This window comes from Meleagris gallopavo, unplaced genomic scaffold (genome assembly GCF_000146605.3).
Source record: "Meleagris gallopavo isolate NT-WF06-2002-E0010 breed Aviagen turkey brand Nicholas breeding stock unplaced genomic scaffold, Turkey_5.1 ChrUn_random_7180001896808, whole genome shotgun sequence".
Classification (NCBI taxonomy): Eukaryota; Metazoa; Chordata; class Aves; order Galliformes; family Phasianidae; genus Meleagris; species Meleagris gallopavo.
Genome location: NW_011160175.1, coordinates 1 through 629, shown reverse-complemented (window position 1 = coordinate 629; position 629 = coordinate 1). Strand labels below are relative to the sequence as shown.

Here is a 629-nt window from a genome sequence, read left to right as displayed (position 1 = left end):
CTGGCTCCAGGGCTGCCTTCAAGGCCCGTGGTGCTCATGCACAGGCAGGTGATCCATGGGCTTTAGCAGAAGAGATTGCCACGTCCCAGAGTCCCACAGACGCCCACGGCCCAGCCCTGACCACCCAAAGCCCCCCAGGCCCAGGGAGCCCCCAGCACCGATGGGCACACTGCCAGCGCTGAGAGAGCTCCCCACGGCAGCGGACGCTGTGGATCCCACGGCTGTGCTCTGAGGGAAGGAGCTGAGGATTGAGCCCGGCAGCGTCACCACGACTGGTGGGGGCTGGATCGCAACGCTGGAGTCGGCACAACGAAGGACACACGGCTCGTTGCAGCTGTTGGCAAGCGGGGCTGGGCCGCAGGCGGCTGTCTGGCACGGGCTGTAGCACGACATGTCTGGCGGAGGCGGGGGGTGACTCTGCAAGATGGAGGCGAGAGTGAGCTGAGGGCTCGAGCTGTCTCAGCGCGCTCTGGTGTCACGAGCCAAGAGTTGAAGGCCCTGCCGTGGCTGCTGAGGGGGTGTTTGTGAGTATTTGGGTAGGCTTGGGGTGGGTATTTGTGGGTAGTTTAGGGATGATGGCAGGGAGGGAAGCTCCTCCTGTCCAAGTGAAGCTCCTTTCCAGGGCAGGC

At 64.4% G+C, this 629-nt stretch overlaps 1 pseudogene; it reads right to left on the bottom strand.

The window, feature by feature from the left end:
• Window positions 1-12: 12 nt before the first annotated feature.
• LOC109364700 lies at window positions 13-447 on the bottom strand (annotated as a pseudogene).
• Window positions 448-629: the final 182 nt, after the last annotated feature.